A 21,849-nucleotide genomic window follows, 5' to 3' on the forward strand; every position below is an offset into this window, starting at 1 on the left:
TTACTCACCTCGAACTGGAAGAAGATTTTTTATTTAACGAGTCCGATGAGAAGGATATACTGCTTTCTCGGGAAGGGGTCATAAATGTCCGTCATTTGTGTTAACTTCTTGGTGACAGGRGGGCAGTATTGAGTAGCTTGGATGAATAAGGTGCCCAGAGTAAACTGCCTGCTACTCTGTCCCAGATGCTAATATATGCATATTATTACTAGTATTGGATAGAAAACACTCTGAAGTTTCTAAAACTGTTTGAATGATGTCTGTGAGTATAACAGAACTCATATGGCAGGCAAAAACCTGAGAAAAATCCAACCAGGAAGTGGGAAATCTGAGGTTGGTCAATTTTCAACTCATTCCCTATTGAAGATACAGTGGGATATTGGTCATGTTGCACTTCCTAAGGCTTCCACTAGATGTCAACCGTCTTTAGAACTTTGTTTGAGGCTTCTACTTTGAAGTGAGGCCGAATGAGAGGGGAATGAGTCAGAGGTCTGGCAGAATGCTTTGAGCTCGTGACGCGTGGCCATGTGAGAGGTAGCTCGCATTGCATTGCTTTTCTACAGACAAAGGAATCCTCCGGTTGGAACATTATTGAAGATTTATGTTAAAAACATCCTAAAGATTGATTCTATACTTAGCTTGACACGTTTCTACGGACTGTAATGGAACTTTTTGGACTTTTCGTCTGACCTTTCGGCTGGACCAAACGGAAGGTATTTGGACATAAATGATGAACTTTATCGAACAAATCAAACATTTATTGTGGAACTGGGATTCCTGGGAGTGCATTCTGATGAAGATCATCAAAGGTAAGTGAATATTTATAATGCTATTTCTGACTAATGTTGACTACACAACATGGCGGATATCTTTTTGGCTGTTTTGGTCTCTGAGCGCCGTACTCAGATTATTGCATGGTGTGCTTTTTCCGTAAAGTTTTTTTGAAATCTGACACAGCAGTTGCATTAAGAAAAGACGGAGAAAAAGGTTGGGCTGCCTGCTGAGAATTCATAGGCAAGTGAGTATACCCCCCGTCATCCGTTCTATTGGCCAACGTGCAATCATTGAAAAATAAAATGGATGATCTACGATCAAGATTATCCTACCAACGGGACATTAAAAACTGTAACTTTAATATCTTATGTTTCACCGAGTCGTGGCTGAATGACGACACGGATAATATAGAGCTGGCGGGATTTTCCATGCACCGGCAGGACAGAGAAGCTACGTCTAGTAAAACAAGGGGTGGGGGTGTGTGTACATTTATCAATAACATCTGGTGCGCAATGTCAAATATTAAAGAAGTCTCGAGGTATTGTTCGCCTGAGATAGTGTGGTCTACAGCTCATCATAAGGTACTCTATCTACCAAGAGAGTTCTCATCTATATTATTATTACCACCACAAACCGATGCTGGAACTAAGACTGCACTCAACCAGCTGTGTAAGGCCATAAGTAATCAAGAAAATGCTCATCCAGAAGCAGCACTCCTAGTAGCCGGGGACTTTAATGCAGGCAAACCTAATTTCTACCAGCATGTGCAACCATAGGGAAAAAAACTATAGACCACCTTTACTCCACGCACAGAAAAACATACAAAGCTCGCACTCACCCTCATTCTATACTCCTGATTCCTGCTTACAAGCAGGAAGGACCAGTGACTTCCGGAAGTGGTAAGATGACGCGGACGCTACGCTACAGGACTGTTTTGCTAGCACAGACTGGAATATGTTCCGGGATTCTTCCGATGGCATTGAGGAGTATAGCACATCAGTCATCGGCTTCATCAATAAGTGCATCGAAGACGTCGTCCTCACAATGACCGTACGTACATATCCCAACCAGAAGCCATGGATTACAGGTCAACATCCGCATCGAGCTAAAGGCTAGAGCTGCCGCATTCTAGGAGCGGGACACTAATCCGGACCATTATAAGAACCATCAAACAAGCAAAGCGTCAATACAGGATTAAGATTGAATTCCACTACACCGGCTCTGACGCACGTTGGATGTGGTAGGGTTTGAAAAATATTACAGACTACAAAGGGAAACCCAGACGCGAGTTGCCCAGTGACGCAAGCCTACCAGACGAGCCAAATGCCTTTTATGCTCGCTTTGATGCAAGCAACACTGAAGCATGCATGAGAGCAAAGCTGTTCTGGATGACTGTGTGATAACGCTCTCAGTAGCCGATGTGAGCCAGACCTTTAAACAGGTCAACATTCACAAAGCCGCGGGGCCAGATGGATTACCAGGACGTGTACTCAAAGCATGCGTGGACCAACTGGCAAGTGTCTTTACTGACATTTTCAACCTCTCCCTGATCCAGTCTGTAATACCTACATGTTACAAGCAGACCACCATAGTCCCTGTGCCCAAGGAAGCGAAGGTAACCTGCCTAAATGATTACCGCCCCGTAGCACTCACGCCAGTAGCCATGAAGTGCTTTGAAAAGTTGGGCATGGCTCACATCAACAGCATCCTCCCAGATACCCTAGACCAACTCCAATTCGCATAATGCCCCAACAAATCCACAGATTACGCAATCTCAATCACACTCCACACTGCCCTTTCCCACCTGGACAAAAGGAAAACGTATATGAGAATGCTGTTCATTGACTACAGCTCAGCGTTCAACACCATAGTGCCCACAAAGCTCAGGACCCTGGGACTAAACACCTTCCTCTGCAATTGGATCCTGGACTTCGACGGCCGCCCCCAGGTGGTGAGGGTAGGCAACAACACGTCTACCACGCTGATCCTCAACACTGGGGCCCCTCAGTGGTGTGTGCTTAGTCCCCTACTGTACTCCTTGTTCACCCATGACTGCGTGGCCAAACACAACTCCAACACCATTATTAAGTTTGCTGACGACACAACGGTGGTAGGCCTTAACACGACAACGATGAGACAGCCTATACGGAGGAGGTCAGAGACCTGGCAATGTGGTGCCAGGACAACAACCTCTGCCTCAATGTGAGCAAGACAAAGGAGCTGATCGTGGACTACAGGAAAAGGAGGACCGAGCACGTCCACATTCTCATCGACAGGGCTGTAGTGGAGCGGGTCGAGAGTTTCATGTCCTTGGTGTCAACATCAGCAACTATCATGGTCCAAACTAGAGGTCGACCGATTAATCTGAATGGCCGATTAATTAGGGCCGATTTCAAGTTTTCATAACAATCGATAATCGGCATTTTTGGGCACCGATCATGGCCGATTACATTGCACTCCACGGGGAGACTGCGTGGCAGGCTGGCTACCTGTTATGCGAGTGCAGCAAGGAGCCAAGGTAAGGTGCTAGCCAGCATTAAACGTATCATATAAAAAAACAATCAATCTTAACATAATCACTAGTTAACTACACATGGATGATGATATCACTAGTTTATCTAGCCTGTCCTGCGTTGCATATAATCGATGCGGTGCCTGTTAATTTATCATTGAATCATAGCCTACTTCGCCAAACGGGTGATTTAACAAGCGCATTCGTGAAAAAAGCACTGTCGTTGCACCAATGTGTACCTAACCATAAAAATCAATGCCTTTCTTAAAATCAATACACAAGTATATATTTGTTAAACCTGCATATTTAGTTAATATTGCCTGCTAACGTGAATTTATTTTAACTAGGGAAATTATGTCACTTCTCTTGCTTTCTGTGCAACAGAGTCAGGGTATATGCAGCAGTTTGGGCTGCCTGGCTCGTTTTGAACTGTGTGAAGACTATATCTTCCTAACAAAGACAGCCAACTTCGCCAAACTGGGGATGATTCAACAAAAGCGCATTGGGAAAAAGCACAATCGTTGCACGAATGTACCTAACCATAAACATCAATGCCTTTCTTAAAATCAATAAACAGAAGTATCTTTTTTAAAACCTGCATATTTAGTTAAAAGAAATCCAGGTTAGCAGGCAATATTAAACTAGGGAAATTGTGTCACTTCTCTTGCGTTCATTGCACGCAGAGTCAGGGTATATGCAACAGTTTGGGCCACCTGGCTCGTTGGGAACTAATTTGCCAGAATTTTACATAATTATGACATAACATTGAAGGTTGTGCAATGTAACAGGAATATTTAGATTTATGGATGCCACCCGTTGGATAAAATACGAAACGGTTCCGTATTTCACTGAAAGAATAAACGTCTTGTTTTCGAGATGATGATAGTTTCCGGATTTCATATTAATGACCTAAGGTTCGTATTTCTGTGTGTTATGTTATAATTAAGTCTATGATTTGATATTTGATAGAGCAGTCTGACTGAGCGGTGGTAGGCAGCAGCAGGCTCGTAAGCATTCATTCAAACAGCACTTTCGTGCGTTTGCCAGCAGCTCTTCACTGTACTTCAAGCATTGAGCTGTTTATGACTTCAAGCCTATCAACTCCCGAGATTAAGCTGGTGTAACCGATGTGAAATGGCTAGCCAGTTAGCGGGGTGCCGCTAATAGCGTTTCAATCGGTGACGTCACTCGCTCTGAGACCGTGAAGTAGTTGTTCCTCTTGCTGTGCAAGCGATGGGTAATGATGCTTCGAGGGTGGCTGTTGTCGATGTGTTCCTGGTTCGAGCCCAGGTAGGGGCGAGGAGAGGGACGGAAGCTATACTGTTACACTGGCAATACTAAAGCACCTATTAGAACATCCAATAGTCAAAAATATATGAAATACAAATGGTATAGAGAGAAATAGTCCTAAAATAACTACAACCTAAAACTTCAACCATGGAATATTGAAGACTCATGTTAAAAGGAACCACCAGCTTTCATATGTTCTAATGTTCTGAGCAAGGAACTTAAACGTTAGCTTTTTTACATGGCACATATTGCACTTTTACTTTCTTCTCCAACACTTTGTTTTTGCATTATTTAAACCAAATTGAACATGTTTCATTATTTATTTGAGGCTAAATTGATATTATTGATGTATTATATTAAGTTAAAATAAACGTGTTCATTCAGTATTGTTGTAATTGTCATTATTACAAATAAAAAAATATATATATAAATCGGCCGATTAATTGGTATCGGCTTTTTATGGTCCGCCAGTAATCGGTATCGGTGTTGAAAAATCATAATCGGTCGACCTCTAGTCCAAACACACCAAGACATTCGTGAAGAGGGCATGACAACACCTTTCCCCCCTCAGGAGACTGAAAAGACTTGGCATGGGTCCGCAGATCCTCAAAAAGTTCTACAGCTGCACCATCGAGAGCATCCTGACAGGTTGCATCACCGCCTGGTCTACAGAGGGTAGTGTGTACGGCCCAGTACATCACTGGGGCCAAGCTTCCTGCCATCCAGGACCTGTATAATAGGCAGTGTCAGAGGAAAGCCCAAAAGGTTGGCAAAGACACCAGTCACCCAAGTCATAGACTGTTTTCTCTGCTACCGCTCGGCAATCTGTACCGGAGCGCCAAGTCTAGGACCAAAATGCTCCTTAACAGCTTCTATCCCCAAGCCATAAGACTGCGGAACAATTAATCAAATGGCCACTGGACTATTTACATTAACAACCCCCCCAGTGTTTTGTACCCCCCCAGTGTTTTGTTTATTATCTATGCACACCCACTTCACCCCTACCTACATGTACAAATTACCTCAACCACCTGTACCCCTGCACATTGACTCCGTACCGGTACCCCCTGTATATAGCCTCTTTATTGTTATTTTATTGTGTTACTTTTTATAATTTTTTACTTTAGTTTATTTGGTAAATATTTTCTTAACTCTTTATTGAACTGAACTGTTGGTTAAGGGCTTGTAAGTAAGCATTTCACAGTAAGGTCTACACATGTTGTATTCAGCGCATGTGACTAATAAAGTTTGATTTGATTTGAACCCAATTGAACACTTATGAGAGATTCTGGAGCGGCGCCTGGGACAGCGTTTTCCACCACCATCAACAAAACACCAAATGTGGAAGAATGGTGTTGCATCCCTCCAATAGAGTTCCATACACTTGCAACATCTATGCCAAGGTGCAGGGAAACCGTTCTGGCTCCTGGTGGCCCAATGCCCTATTAAGACACTTTGTGTTGGTGTTTCTTTTATTTTGGCAGTTCCTTGTGTAATAATATATATAAGCCATTTAGTAGATGCTTTTATCCAAAGTGACTTACATTTTTATGTGTTGGTGGCCCTGGGAATAGAACCCACAATCCTGGCGTTGCAAGTGCCATGCTCTACCAACTGAATCTAACCAGATCCCTGCCCATCGTCAAAACAACAGCTGCTAGACCTGTCTTCAGACAAAACAGCCATCCATGCACTGGGTCAAAACAACAGCAGGTAGGCTACCCCTGCTCTGCAGACCTTGTCATCTCATTAGTGACAATGCAGTGATGAAGAGGCCTCCTCTCCTCATTGTTTGAGGATGTTGACCACACTTCTGTCAGATGGCTTCGTCCTGCACACATTATTATACCTGACAGTGCTGAGACTCAAGATGCAATGCATTCAATATTCATCATCCAGGCATCTCAGGACCATATCACCTACACTTGTGACAGTCAAGGTTAGTGTTAGGGTTAGAGTAACGTAGCAGGCGTAAAAGAAACGCCTGAAACTAGATCCCCTACATACTGGTTTTGATGAGGAGAAAACAACTGTCGGGGGAGGTTCTCTTCTGCACTGTTCAACCAATCCAGTAAATGTGGAGGAGGAGTTCATATGGAGTGTCGTCCAAAAGGAGAAGTCACGTCCCATGCGCTCTTTCCATTTCCTCTGAAAACCGGAACATCCAGTTGTTGGAGACTCCGCAGAGTCTAGGATTAGGGCACGTGTGACTGAGTAAGACACGTATGTATGGTTGTAGGTTATCACATGGTAAAGGTATCTTCTCAGAACAGTGTAATGTGACTACCATTTGTCTAACAGAGAGAGTGGTGAAGAGGAGCGAGAGAGAGAAGGATGATCTCAGCAGAGTCTGATCAAGGGGTACAACTTTGAGGGAGATTTAACGGGCCAGGTAAATCCTTATGGAACAGTATGTCCTTCCCATCTTGTTGGGCAAATATGCTAGCGACCTAGATGATTAAAATAAAACGAGAGCCAGTACCATGGAGTAAGAGCCTTCTGTCCAGAGGACAGTCTAACATTGCACTGAGGACGGTGGCAAACAGCAACACATCACTAATGCAACATTAGTTAACCTATACTTAAATGATAATGCCCAAGAAGGCTGTGTTTGGAGGATATATTGGCACGGGTGTTGTTAGGCCCGAGACACCGGCTTCAAGGGCATTTTCACTTTTATACCAAGGGTTACCAACATATTCAAATAATGATTGACATATTTTCTTTAAAAATGCTATTTTGATGAATTTATTCATACTATCTTTCGACAATATATAGTCCCGACACAAATCTAGGGTTGCTACCCAAGCCAACTGGTCATTTGAGCGTTCGTCGTTCGTTCGGTTCGGTTGCCAGAAACGTGACCTAGTCGTCCGTTTCTAATTGTTCCATTGTCATACTGGCTGGCGACGTTCTTATCCCTTGCTTGCTAGCTTGCCAACTACGGCTAACTTACAGTCACGTCAAACAGTGCAGCTAGAATAACAACAAAGTAGCTGCATTTGCATTTGTTTAAGCTGTTTTCTAGTGACATTTATTTGGATACATCCATAACAATGAGCTAATGAGGTACGATTTCACCAGGCATAGAAAATGTGCTCCCTCGTCAGGACACTGTTCTTCAGAGAAGCTAGCCAACAACACAACTAACACAATAACTACAAACTGAAGCTGGGAAGACTGAAAACTAGCTGCATTTGGTTTCGTTTGACCTTTTTTCAATTTACATTTCTTTGTATATATCCATACAAATGATGCCAGCTGATTCATGACTTCGACTGGTTGAGAAACGCTGCCTGCCTTTTTCAGTGAACAGCTATCACGTAAGCAGTACCTTAGCACACTGAGACAAGGTAGGCTACACAATTCCATTCTGCCTGAGCCTCAGGTGTTCCACTGAACCTTTCTCACACCCCATGCCTGTCCCCATCTCTGTTCATACACCCTGCTGCACTCTGCTGCGTGCTAATACACCCTGCTACCTGTTCAGCCCAAAACCAGTCTGAACTGCCCAATCTCAGCCACGATTTAGGTCTCAGCTACCCAGCCCCAACCAGTCTGAGTCTCCCAGGTCTCTCCAGGTGTGCCCTGGTCCTTACCTGGTGCTGTCTCTTATACACCAGTAGATGTGTATAAGAGACAGGCCCCAACCAGTCTGAGTCTCCCAGGTCTCTCCAGGTGTGCCCTGGTCCTTACCTGTACTTCATGCCAGTCTGGTAGGACACACACTCCTCCAGGGCCAGGCCGTTCATCTTCAGGAAGTCCTCCATGTTCTTGACCTGAGCGGCATGCCTCTGCTCCCTGAGGCGCCTCAGCTCCCCTGGGTCGGTGGGCCGAGGTAGGTTCAGGCCCTGGTCCGAGTGGTAGTGGCTGATGCCGCTCCGCATGCTCTCGCTGTATGACATGGACAGCATCTTGCCACTGCCGCCGCTGCTGCTTTTCCGTATCCCACTGCCCTGCCCGGCGGGTTTGGGGATCTGTAGGTTTTCGGAATGAGTGTACATGGATTGACGCCTAACTGCCACCCCGGGGGGCTGACCTCCTGTCATCCCTCCCGCAAACATCCCCCCTACTCCTGCTGTCGCCGCAGCAACCCACCGCTCAGTGAAAAAGAAAAGTGGGGCCGGGACGGAGCTAGAAGCCACCAGGACATGGCCACCTCCTTAAATAGCACCTGACTTCTCCCATAAGAAAGAGCTCTCCTGCTCTGCTCGGGGTAGCAGTACCACACAGCCATGCATGGTGTAATCAGAGTCACGGCACCGCCCCCCATGACAGGCACACAATGGCAGGGTAAAACTGATCGGGTGCATTCAGGTGACCACCTTGTGGTTAACTAAGGAGCAGGACCAGAGGACACATGCGAGAGGCATATCTGCATAAGAGACAGCAGGACGAGGAGGAGACATTGACATGCACCAGGGGCCAGGGCAGACTTGAATTGATAAGTCAAGCAACATATTTCACATCAATTTAAATAAATGCAGAACAATAAGAAACATTAAACTATTGGTCCATAGTCTACAGTCCATAGTCTACAGTCCATAGTCTACAGTCCATAGTCTACAGTCCATAGTCTACAGTCCATAGTCTACAGCCAACCAAAAAGTGCAAGTAAAGCATCTCAAGTAAAGCGTTTCAAATTACTATTTTAAACTTACATCCTCGCTCTGGTTAAACACTAAACAAGAACCTTTCAAAGTGCAACTGTGTAATATTTCTAATGTCAATTTTGGACAAATTAGCCATTTCAGCCTGGGAGTTCTGTCAACCTGTCATCACTGCCTTAGTTCACTACAAACACAGTAAGCACTACAGCACCTGAGACAGGAAATGTTGCCCTGTAGGTCTACAAAGGAAGTCCGAAGGCAAACGGTTTGTGATCCCATAAAAGTCTATTGACTGACACATACAATTATATATTTTTTCTCTCCCCAATTTCATGGTATCCAATTGGTAGTTACAGTCTTGTCTCATCACTGCAACTCCCGTATGGACTCGTGAGAGGCAAAGGTCAAGAGCTATGCATCCTACGAAACACAACCTAGCCAAGCTGCACTGCTTCTTGACACAATGCCTGCTTAACTTAGAAGCACCAATGTGTCAGAGGAAACACCGTACACCTGGCGACCGTGTCAGCATACACTGCCCGCCATAGGAGTCACTAGTGCATGATGGGACACTGCTTCACAACATCTCTATCACCCCAAAACAGCCATGTGGTTGATTCTATGATCAGGGATGAATAGTCCTGAAGTCTGTCCATGTTTGCCATCAAGGGCATAGGTTTCTTCCAGTTCTCCAGCTTTCCCTGTCCTCCCAGTCCAGTGGACTCCACCACCCGTAGAGACCGAGAGGCCAGGCAGCATGCATCCGCTCCAGACTATACAAACACACACTCATCCAGCCACCACACCTCACACACAGTATACTCAAACACACCCAAGCAGTGGTTGATGGTCTTTGCTTAAACTCACCCGATTTCTAGGTGGTCGGCTCATGAGGGGTCGTAGGTGCCAGCCTGCTCTTATAAACACACTGCCTGTAGCAATGCAGCAGGTCCACCCAAACTGGGAGTGTCTTACTAGGAAGTGTCTAAACCAATTAGTGGATGAGAAGGTGCCCTCCCACCTCATTTACGCTGCCCTATACCACCCCCCCCCTACTGTTAGATCTCATGGAGGAAATCCATTTTTCATTTAGTGCCCCGGCTTGTTTCTGCTAACCGCAGCAAATAATATCAGGTAGAAGATCAGCCATTATTCGCAGAAGCTTTTGTGCTAAAAGCCTCAGATTGATGTTCCACGGGAAGGAATACTAAGAGGCAATCAGAACATAATGAGGCCTGAGTGTGTTTACACACACACACACACACGCACGCACACACACAAGTACAGTCTACACCACAGGATTCTACTGCCTACATTACTGAAAACCTCAGCTACAGTACATTGGATCTATTCTGGCTCTATTCTTCCACATCTGTCTCAGAAGGACCTGGTGTATTCAGGTCAAAGTACTGTAGCCCTTAAATACACCAGCTGCAGAGGGTCAGCCATGAGGAGAGGTCTGGATGTCTAGCAGTCATCATACCTCTGGTAGACTAGGCTACATGTCAGGCTATAACTGATCTGTAACAAAATAATGTGCCATCTACTGTTTCCAAGCAAGTGTTTGGGCAAACACAGGAAAAAAAGTTATTCACAAATGCCTACCCAAAACACCCAGTCAGAAATCTTTTGCAATACATATCGAAAAGATAACACCTGAGCAAGATCAGGATCACTACACAGTACTACACACACATTTGATATATGAGAGAGTAAAACAATGACACTTGAGCAAACCCAGAAGTACGTGCTGATGGAGTATCAAACTCAAAGTTGAAGAGACGGCATTTGCAATACCTATTTTTCTGGATCAATACCAGAGTGACAGAGTACATGAAAGGTTTGGGGTCGACGGACAGGAAAATCCTAATTCCCCTGGACACAGTAAAAGGGTTACGGAGGTTCAGAGATGGAAATACTAAAAGCCTCTTGCTGTATAAAATTGTAAACATTAAACCGCCATATCTTGTGACCTCTTGACCGCAATACTACCAGACTACATCATCATCACAGACTGAGATATCTAATGGCCAGACATAACGAAGCATGAACTGCAACATAAACACCCAATGCTGTTCTCAAAGTGTTATTGTGCTGAGGTGATTTTGTCTTACTTGACCAGTGTAACAAAGAAGCAACTATGTGGTCCTACAGTATGTGTCTCAGTCAGTAGTGCATGGCGCTTATAACGACAAGGCTCATGGGTTTGATTCCCGCTGGTGCCAACCATACATAAAAGGCATGCATGCATGACTGTAAATCGATTTGGATAAAAGTGTCCGCAAAATGGCATATACAATTTATTAGGTACACCTGACCCGGTACTAGATGGGTGTACCTAATAAACTGACCAGTGAGTGTATTAGATTATTAACCGTGTGGTATTTTCCACTGTACTTAACTACCATCCTGCTAGAATCCCAGGCCTCCCAGAAAACAGAAATAAACATTTATGAAACCACAAAAACTGTGGTTTTTTAACTGGGTTAAAAACTTGATATAACTGAATGCGTGCTGAAGACACCCTACTTGGGAAACATTATAGCATACTCAAATATGCATCAAAAGTTCTCAGATTACATAAGGTCAACACACAAAAAACATCCATGTCCATTTAGTGTCCCATCACACTGCTAGCCAGTCTGTGCGAGACAGACAGAGAGCGTGTGAAGCCATGATCGATCCCCTCTGAGTCAAGGCAGCAGCGGGACACTTATAAAAGGACAGAAATGTGCAAGGGAAGTTTTGGAGATCAAAATCTGATAGAGAGCTCATTACCCTGGCCTGCATCCACAGTGTCCGGGGTATTATAACCAGATCAGCCCATAAAACATGATCCCCCTCTGAAACAGCAGGAAGACATACAACCCTTATAGCCCACTACTGGACTGGGCTGAGTACAGTACAAGAAACCAAAGTATTAGGTCACTTTTAGATGCAAAACTTTGATACCTATTTGAAAGTCTTGGACTGAGTGGAATGCAGACTACAAATATGGCCTCTGAACAACATTGCGAACAGCACAATGTGGTGTCCAGCAAAGATAAAATCAGGCTACTAGCTCGGCCAACAGTGACTGGTAAAGGATGATACAGATGATACAGATTGACATAGAGAAGTATAGGAAAGCAGGCAGTGCCAGGTTCCACAGTAGGCAGAGAGAGAGAGAAAGAGAAAGAGAAAGAGAAAGAGAAAGAGAGAGAGAGAGAGAGAGAGAGAGAGAGAGAGAGAGAGAGAGAGAGAGAGAGATACCTGTAGAACTGCAGCTGTCGTTTAGGGCTCCCATAGCGTGCGCTGAGGTCAGCGGAAGAGAGGAAGAGAGAGTACAGCTTAGATGAACATGTAGCTGAAGGGAGGGGACCGTAAACCACAAGAGAGTAAGGGGAACAACATAGTAAAAGACATGCTGCATGCAAGAACAAAGCCTCATTTCACAGGGAATAGGAAAGCTCAGTGTATCAAGCAACGAACTGGACCCCAAATACCATCACTGACACTCAGACATCTGAGGTACATCTGTGAATCTGTCATGCATGCAAACCACACAGAGACCTCTGAGGAAACCCATAGAGCACAGCTGCCTTGGAAAAATACTATAGAGTGCAGAACGCATATCAAGCAATTTTATATTAAATGAAGGGAAGGGCAAAGATTGAAATAGACGGGGAAAAGAGATTGCAGAGATTTCTGAAGCATCAAAATTCTCTCCCTTGCGATTGGTGTTATAATTAAGCAATAAGTCCTGAGGGGGTGTGGTATATGGCCAACATACCATGGCTAAGAGTTGTTCATAGGAACAACGCAACGCATACACCACAAACCCCCAGGTGCATTATTGCTTTTATAAACCGGTTACCAACAAATTAAAACAATGACTGACATATTTTCAAAAACAGTTTAATTTTGATAAGTAAATTCATACGATTTTATCATTCCACCTGAGGAAATAGTCTGGGGAAAATATGGTTGCTGTGCAATCAAATAATGGTTGCTATGCAGTAGAGCTGGGACGATAAACCTACAATTATGGACACTGACCATACCGATCAATTATCGCAGGCATTGTTTTGATATTGTTTATTACGATAAGTAATGCATTACTGTCGAGAAGGCAAAACTGGCGAGAAGGCAAAACTGGCGAGAAGGCAAAACTGGCGATAAGGCAAAACTGGCGATAAGGCAAAACATACAACTAATCGAACGAAAGACTTCTATAGCAACCAAAATATGAGAAATTATGAATTCGCTTATGAAAATATAAATGAAAATGTTTTATTTATACCGGTAAATGTGTGCTTTCATACTGTTTTCATTGGCAACAGTAGTGTAAGCGGGATAAACGCTTATACCAACAAAACAATTATAATAATGTTGCACATTGTTAGAAACTTGTCGTTCTATTTATCGTTATCGCATCAATTCAGGCCATTTATTACAATGGATTTTAATGTGCAATCTAATCCAGTGATTGTCATGCATTTTATGTGGAAATATTTCTTATTGTTGTTATATTTTACAGTTAAAATAGGGCTCCATCATTTTTAGATGTTTTTGTTCAATAGAGATGAATTTGTCTGCATATCTTTGTGCTCTAACATCATAGGCATATTGTTATTTGGGGATAATTCATCACCTGAGTAAGTGGAAACTCAAAACACATTAGCTAGATCACTAACTTGAGATAATACCCACTGCTAGTAGCCATGTATTAATCTAACGTACACGCCCCCCCAAAACAACTTTGCAGTTGTAGCCTACCGCCCATTGAGGCCAATGCAACCCAATGGCCAATGTAATTTTGCGCGCTCAGTATCTCAAAGCCATATCAAATACCTAGTTTGCAAAATAGTTGCTATTGATCTCAAAATTGATAGTTGAGAAATAAAAGTATACCTACAGAAAGCTGAGAACATCCTCTCTCCATCTGTGACATCAAGATAACTGTGTTTACCCCGCAATTAGATTTTTTTATGTTGTACAATCAGAACACTTTTCTTTCGCAGGCCCCAGTGTCACGACTTCCACCGAAGTTGTTCCCTCTCCTTGTTCGGGCGGCGTTCGGCGGTCGACGTCACCGGCTTTCTAGCCGCCACCGATCCATGTTTCATTTTTCCTTTTGTTTTTTCTGTTTACACACCTGGTTCCCATCTCATAATTATGTTCCTTATTTAACCCTCTGGTTTCCCTTTCTGTTTTGTGCGTGATTCTCTTTTGTGTATTCCAGTGTGTTGTATTTTGAGTCCTGTTTTGTCCTTGTTTGGAACGGGATTTTGTTACGTTTTGGATTGAGTAAATCAGTGATTGTTACTCTTATCTGTGTCCTGCGCCTGACTCCTTCGCTATCTTTTAGATAGACTCTGACACCCAGTGAAACAAGTACATGGGCAGGCAGGCAGGCAGAAATATTCATTACAGGACTCATGAGGATAATGTAATTTACTGTTTGACCAAATCATGGTTTTAGCCTCCCAAAAAAATAGGATGTTTTGCAGCCTCCTAAAAAATAGGACGTTTTGAATGTGAAGCACGCACCTATGTGACCGATACCTTTTATTACTCGCACTCCAAGTCACAGGGTGGCAACATGCAACTAAATGGTCGCAGTCTGGAGCCCTGCCTTGTAGGCTTTTCACTATAGGCAAATTCTCTAACTTTCATTTTACGCCAATGAAAAATAGTCTCCATCTTCGCATTGAACAATAACCTAGGCCAAGGCTCCTCTCTCCCTCTCTATCTACCCTCAACAGCAGGGCAGCCCTGGACAATTTGGCAGGCTACAATTTAATTTAACGGCTTTTCATTTATTTAATCGGCCAAAAGCCGGCAGTTATTGGCTAACGAAACCCTACGGGATGTATAAAAAGTGAATACCGGCAAGAAAGTGGTAAAAATGTGTAAAATAAACATTGGCAAAAAAAATGTACAGGTAAAATACTGTCAATTATATCTGAAAGTAACACTAAACAAATGGTTCTCTGGTGCCACATGCTAGTGGCATGTGGAACAGCAGGAAAGGGGCTGTGCTTGAACCAATGAGAGAACAGAAACAAGTGTTTCCACTACAAGCTTACTGATGATCTATTTTTTTGTATTACAAAGGATTGGGGATGACACGAGTAGGTACATGACTGCTTGTTCTGAATAGAATGGAAGTAGCATGACTCATGAAGTATGGACATTTCATTTTTATCAGGCTGGAGAAATTAACTGCATGCACCATGAGATCCCATACACAGGCCACGTTGAATGTGTGTTTGTGTGTGTGTACTCACTTGTAGATCATGCCCGGTGAGCCAGTCTGTCGGGAGAGGCGGGCAGGTGAGTCTGTGGTAGATTCAGGATACATGGAGACGGGAGGGTGGGGGTATGGCCAGTCTGCCGAAGGGTCTCTCTCTCACCAGGAAAACAGGGGACTGTCTCTCAACAAACTGGGCTTCTGGAGGGGATAGAGAGAGTAAACAGTCTGTACACTGGTATATCTTCTGTGTGGTTATAGTGATAAGGAGAGAGACAACTTTCTTTCTTATCCATTCTGATTTCAGTATTCCTTTTTTTGTGTCAAATAGTTCTTTCAAGATGTCACTGCTCTTCACCAGCCACTAGATGGCACCATTCCCTCACTGTGGTCTCACAGGCAGCAGCTTGAATAAATAAGTAAGGTGGTCAGACCAATAAGACTGCCATCTGGGCTCAGTGGGCTGTAACTGGGGATGTTAACTATTGTTTTGTAAACTACAGGGGAATAAATTTGGCCAATCAGAGCCACTTGTCTGATCACATGTTATACACACGTTCACACACTCAGACCCACTTTAAACACGTTCACACACAAAGTTATGGGTGTCCTCACACATCGTCATCCTACCCTTGTCGTATGCGTGTGCTCGGGGCGACTAGTTTCTATGAAACTCAACAGTCTTTGCCCAAGCAGGACAGCACTGCTGAAGTAAGGGGCTAAAACAGGAGAAGAGAGCTGGGCAGCTGGGGGCTGAGGGAGGAGTGGAGGATGACTACAGAAGAAGAATAAGAGAATAAAACGTCCCATTTGGAGAATAAAACGTCCCATTTGCATTACCTACTGTACTCTATGTACCATTTCCCTCTACATCAGGGGTGTGAAACATATGGCCTGCGGGCCCGATCCAGACGATTCAGTGCAGCTGATGGGAGGTTTGATTAAAATATTTAAAAATATATTTTTTAAAGGGGGTGGGTATAATTTTTATGCCTATAACCAAATCTAAAACTGTGTAGAAATGATAATCAACCTACATTTAGTCTTTTCACTTTGTCCAGCTTGCTAACAACAGTAAAGCAGCACCAAAAAAAAACGAAAACTAGGCACATTTTGACAGCAAGAAAATATTTTTTTAATTCAGTGCGTCCCTCTGGACCTCGGTGAAGACTGAATGCAGCCTGCAGGGCAAAATGAGTTGGACAGCCCTGCTCTACATTATAGTTTACATAGGACTGCACTGCTACAGTAACCACGTGAGCGAGCCAGCCATGAGCCGTCGCTGGTCTGCTGTAATAGAAACAGATGTGGTAATGCTGAGGACGTGAAGGTGACTTTCTCCTCACATCAATCACAGACACAGAAAATGAGGTGTCCCCTTTTCAAGGACTCATTTAATGCCATCTGGTCACACCACTTCAATCATGCCAGGCAGGACGGAACAAAAGCCCCTGCCTACCTGACGCTGCCTGTCTAGCTGGTCCCTTCTCCTACAAGGTGATGATGATGATGATGGCGTCATGATGGCCAGATGAAGATGGCTGTGTTGTAGATCTACAGAATCCCCCGGTCAATGTAGGACTCCACCTGCCTGGAAAGTCATGTATCTAAAGTCACCGACTGACTGGTCATTAACGGAGGACACAGGAGCTGTCTTGCTGGATTTGGTGGCCCATCCTGCTTTAGAGGCTGCTGTCTGGGTGTACGGTCTTGTGCTACCAGACCGCAACACACTGTACTGCCGAACGACTGGAGTCAAGGCTAAAGTTTAGCAAATATCATTTAGCCTATACTGAAGTTCAGACATACAGTCTTTGTCGGTGAAATGTTATGCTCTCAGCTCAACCCAAAAAAGTTAGGCTAGGCTGAGTGTTTCTCCTTCGCTTTGACAGTTTATTATTGGTGCATCAAATTCCACGGGGTGCTTGAAGCCCACATTAGATGGCTGTGCTGTGCTGCAGTTGGAGAGAGAGGAAATAGAGGGAGAGGATGCTTACTGCAGCACTGCGGTACAGACTTGTCCTGGCAGCACAAGTTGGAGAGCTGAGCTCAGATTTACTGCTCTAATGGGCCAAGGTGCACTCTGCAGATTAAAACTGCAGGGAGGCAGACAGAGAGGGAGGGAGGTTCTGGACCCTTATCGGATCAGAACCATCCTCTGGCCCAACACCACCACATGTTGATCCAAAAGCAACAGGACAGCGAGAAGACTAAAGGAAAGGAGTAGTGTGAAGGAGGACAGCCCCACGGACAGGGTGAGGATGGATTTCACTGGAGAGGTTGAAATAAAGACAAACAGAAAGAATGCCTTAGTATTGCCTGTTTAGTGTTTAGCCAGTCTTACATACTGCAACCTACATACTGCTACCTTCATTCCTGTCCAACACAATGCAACATGGAGTCACCAAAGGCAACCGACACCTACACCCAGCCTGAGAGAGATTCCTCTTGAGACCGGGCTTACGTAAGTAGGCAGTCCTGGCCTGGAAAGTACAGTACAGTGTTAGCAGCAGGAAACACACAGATGCCAATAGATGGCACAGGAAGAGAGGAGGAACAGAATGGCAGACGAAGACTGCCAGGGGTGTCCTGATTGGTGACACGGACTGAATAATAATATGGATATAGGCCTAAATAAAGATCTGAGTCATAATCAAAGAGGATCCCTATACGGCTACATTCATGTCATGGTTCTTTAGTCAAAATCATTTGCTAAATTATGTAAAGTTGTCCTTGTCAGACAAACAGACAGGCAGAGACAGAGTAACAGTGACCATGTATAATTGCACACGTTTACTGCAGTATCCCATTATTATTTGGGATTAAAGGATCCTCAAATACTCTGTTTTTGAGTTAACCGTAAACATCCTATCCCATCCTATTTACAGTAACCCGAAAAAGCTTGTGTCTCGGTTATGAGAAACCCGGATAAGATACATGGGATATGATGATCTTAGATGGGATACTGTGGCATGTAAACATCCTATCCCGTTTACTGTTGTTTTACGCGGTTTTACGCGGCATGCACAGATTCAGTTTCACATATCATGGGTGTTGTGTGTAGATGTTTTCATTTGGTAGTCAAACAAATCACTTCATAAAGTAGTCTACCTTCGCAGCTCCATCCACCATGATTCCATAATCATTTATTTTGCTGATACTCTGAACTGTACCATATGGCCTACTGGCTACTTTCACCCCTAATTTAGACCATTTTCTGCTTATAATTTCCAACATTTGTTGGACCATATTATAAATTTCAGATATTTGGTAGGCCATTTGTTTGTCACCAACAGGTGACAGGCCAAAGATGAATTCTCAGTCAACACACCAATCCTCAGCTTTTGGAAATCGATCATGTGTAATGTGTGCTAGGTACAACACACCACACTCAAACCACCACATGCCATTTGTACTATGTGCTAGCTATCTCTCACACACACTAGCTTCCACATTCAGAAGCCTGGTGCTTTCCACACAGAGAACAGTCAGTCAGTGTACAGTAGGTTTGCTCAGAGCCATTAGCTGGGAGCTCTTATAGTAATGGGAGGCTAATCTGTCCCTTCGACCTACTGTAACAATTGGACAAACATGGCACTGCTGCTGTTGTGCGCATTAAGGCTGTGATGATACCATCATGTCTCACAGCAGTCAGAGTGGCTACCGGTGGCTGGTGAGAGCTGCTTTGTCCCTTTGTTATGGAGCTGTACTAAATGTATGGATAACCTCAGGCTGTGTTATAAATGAGACCCGGCCGAGCCTGCACTGCAGCAGCATCACAGAGAAGACTGCAGCAGAAATGGGAAACCCCTCTTATCTCTATGGGTCCATCCAACCCACCTCTCTCTCATCAAGGGACAAGAGACAAAGGGAGAGGCGTGATATTGTGTCTTGGAGCATAGTGTGTCTTGGAGCATTGTGCAGGGGACAGAGGGGAGTAATGTGGATCCTTACATTTCAAACTGCTTTTGACTTAATTCTAGTATCTCACACACATCTTACAGCACCACTGACTACCACACACTGCAGCAAGGAGAGAGGGCAGAGCAGAGGAGACAGACTGAAGATGTACGATTTATGCATAGGTGCGCAAAAGGCACAGTCAAAGGTGATGTACAAATGTATCCTGCACACTTCTACTGTGGAGATGGATAAGATCTAAATCAGACCAATAAGACGACAGCGAGAGAGAGTAAAATCCCATGTTGTGTGGTGCCAGAGAGGACTGTGGTTTCTGGGCTGTGTGCACACACTCACAGCCTGTGAACACTGCCACTGCCCTCTTATATAATAACCTGAGCACCCTAGGAGAGGCCCCCACTTCTATTTATAATCCTCTGAGCGTCCTCTGTGCCAGGGGTCTTCAACCTTTTCTTGCCCAGGGACCCCCGCCCTGGCAAACCACTGACCCAGGGATCCCCATCATACGTTAACAAGCCCCAAAAAATGTCACGTCTTATCAGTTGAATGATAATGGCAAGGAGAAGTAATCAATATTTTAAAATGAGTAGATTTGGTATAATTTTTCATTATTTTAAGCTCCCCACATTATATACTGAACAAAAATAGAAATGCAACATGCAACAATTTCAACGATTTTACTGAGTTAAAGTTAATTTAAGAAAATTAAAATTAAAATGAATTCGTCCCAAATCTATGGATTTCACATGACTAGGCAGGGGCGCAGGCACTTGGGAGCCAGGCAACCCACTGGGGAACCAGGCCCAGCCAATCAGAACTAGTTTTTCCCTACAAAAGGGCTTTATTACAGACAGAAATATTGCTCGGTTTATTCAGCTGTCTCAGACGATCCCGCAGATGTGGACGTCCTGGGCTGGTTACACATGGTCTGCGGTTATGAGGCCAGTTGGACGCACTGCCAAATTCTCTAAAACAACATTGTAGGTGGCTTCTGGTAGAGAAATTAACATACAATTCTCTGGCAACAGCTCTGGTGGACATTCCTGCAGTCAGCATGCCAATTGCACATTCCCTCAAAACTTGAGACATCTGTGGCATTGTGTTGTGTGACAAAACTGCACATTTTAGAGTGACCTTTTATTGTCCCCACCACAAGGTGCACCTGTGTAATGATCATGCTGTTGAATCAGCATCTTGATATGCCGCATCTGTCAGGTGGATGGATTATCTTGGCAAAAGGAGAAATGCTTTTTTTTGAGAAATAAGCTTTTTGTGTGTATGGAACATTTCTGGGATATTTTATTTCAGCTCATTAAACATGGGACCAACACTTTACATGTCTTTTTCAGTATAATTGGAAGAGGAAGTGTAAACTCAAACGTAGCTTTTTAGCTAGAAAGGTAACTCCAAACACATTTTTGCTAAGAGCAGCTGTTTAGCTGGTTAAACAAAGGTTACCCAGCAAACATGACCCCATTGACCCCATGTGAGTATTTGGCTAGCCCACACCAAGTCCACACCAGCCAAACACAGGCTATCACAGCACAGGCTAGCACACAGCAATCCCACATCAGCCCAGCATTGGCTAGCCCAGCATGGGCTTTCCACCACCAAGCCCATACCAAGGCCAGCACAGGCTAGTCTACACCAGTACAACACAGGCTAGTGGACACCAGCCCAACATGGGCCAGCCCACACCAAGCCCAGCGCAGGCTAGCCCACAAAAAGTAAATTTACTTCATGTAGAGGCTTGTTAGAATATTTGGGGGCGTGGTTTGCAAATTCCCCAATTCAAGTTGCTAAGTTTAAAAAAAAGAATACAATATAAAAATTGTTGACACCATTCAAACCTATGAGGGTTCGGAACATTAAAGCTAATTATCTCAGAATCTGTTTTCAGATAGAAGTCTTTTTGTGCAACCATTACCTACTGAGTGTCACTCCAGTTTAAGTGCTCTGTTGTGTAATGTCAAAAAATCTTGTACACTGCCAATGATGAAGTCTATAAAAATACTTAAAAAGTGAATGTAACATGAAACTTTACATTTAATAATATATATTATATGGGAATATATATGAGAATGGCGCCGGAGGGGATGGCTGCTGTTTACGGGCTCCTAACCAGTGCTATTTCGTGTGTTTTTGTAAATAATGTTTCTGCTACCATCTCTTAAGACCAAAAAGAGTTTCTGGATATCAAAACAGCGATTACCCACTTCGAACTGAACAAAGAAGGAGTCTGACGCGAAGGATTTACTGCTGCTCCCGGACCAGGCCCAAATCGCCCTGGGTTTTCCATGCATCGGCAAGAGAAAAACAGCTACCTCAGGTAAGACGAGGGGTGGTGGTCTGTGTCTATTTGTCAATAACAGCTGGTGCGCAATCTCTAATATTAAGGAAGACGAACCAAGTCTCAAGATTTTGCTCACCTGAGGTAGAGTACCTCATGATAAGCTGTAGACCACACTATCTACCGAGAATGTTGTTCTATATTTTTCGAAGCTATC

General features: G+C 44.0%; 2 pseudogenes; one reads left to right on the top strand and one right to left on the bottom strand.

Annotated features, from left to right (window-relative positions):
- The window catches only part of LOC111970009 (small ribosomal subunit protein bS16m-like), a 59,139-nt pseudogene extending 44,630 nt beyond the window's left edge, over positions 1 to 14,509 (top strand).
- LOC111970578 (voltage-gated potassium channel subunit beta-2-like) overlaps positions 1 to 15,878 on the bottom strand; it is a 105,515-nt pseudogene extending 89,637 nt beyond the window's left edge.
- Positions 15,879 to 21,849: the final 5,971 nt, after the last annotated feature.

This window comes from Salvelinus sp. IW2-2015, linkage group LG11, assembly GCF_002910315.2.
Source record: "Salvelinus sp. IW2-2015 linkage group LG11, ASM291031v2, whole genome shotgun sequence".
Classification (NCBI taxonomy): Eukaryota; Metazoa; Chordata; class Actinopteri; order Salmoniformes; family Salmonidae; genus Salvelinus; species Salvelinus sp. IW2-2015.